Raw genomic sequence first — 779 nt, 5'->3', positions numbered from 1 at the left:
CAATTCCCAGCGTGGCTGTATGAAGATACATGTGCTGGTGCTTGTGCACGCGTGACCATTCCCATACGTGTGCACGCGTGTTAGCAACACGGCAATTCCCATGATCTCCGCTTCTAAAATCCCTGCGTGGAAACTCAGGCCCTTTTCTTTTATTATTAGGAGTATTTCGTGAGTGATTAATCATTTTCCTTTGTTTTCATTTACGACCCAATGGCAGCCCGGCCCCGCAGACACGTGACGCCCCTTTGTGACCGAGGGTGAGGGGTGGGGGTGTGTGTTGGGGGGGGGTCGAGGAGTGGGGGGTGGTCCCGGGGTGGGCGCGGCCCCAAATCTCGGCCTCTCACTGCGGACCGCGTGGGCCGCTCCGCTCCCCGGCCTTGTCTGCAGAGCTCTTCGTTCCTCTTTCCTTCCATCCTTTCTTCCTTTATTTTTGTTTCTTTTTCCTTTTATTTGATTTCCTTTTCCTTTTTCCTTTTCCTCTTTTTTTTCCTTTTTCGTTTCCTTTTCCTATTTCCTTTCCCATTTCCTTTTTCTTTCTTCTTCTTAATCTTCGTCTCCCTTCTCTCTCTTCCTCTCCTTTCTTCTCCCTCTTTTTCTTCTTCCTTTTCCCATTTTCTTCTTTTTTCCCTTCTTCCTTTTTCCCCTTTCTCTTAATCTTTTCCTTCCTCTTTTCCCCTTTTCCCCATTCCTTTTTTTTTCTTTCCCTTTTTTCCCCCTTCTCCTTTATCCTTTATCCCTTTCCTCTTCCTCTGCTTTTCAACCCAACTGATAGGACGAGA

This window comes from Coturnix japonica, chromosome 27, assembly GCF_001577835.2.
Source record: "Coturnix japonica isolate 7356 chromosome 27, Coturnix japonica 2.1, whole genome shotgun sequence".
Lineage (NCBI taxonomy): Eukaryota > Metazoa > Chordata > Aves > Galliformes > Phasianidae > Coturnix > Coturnix japonica.
This window is presented reverse-complemented; position numbering follows the sequence as displayed.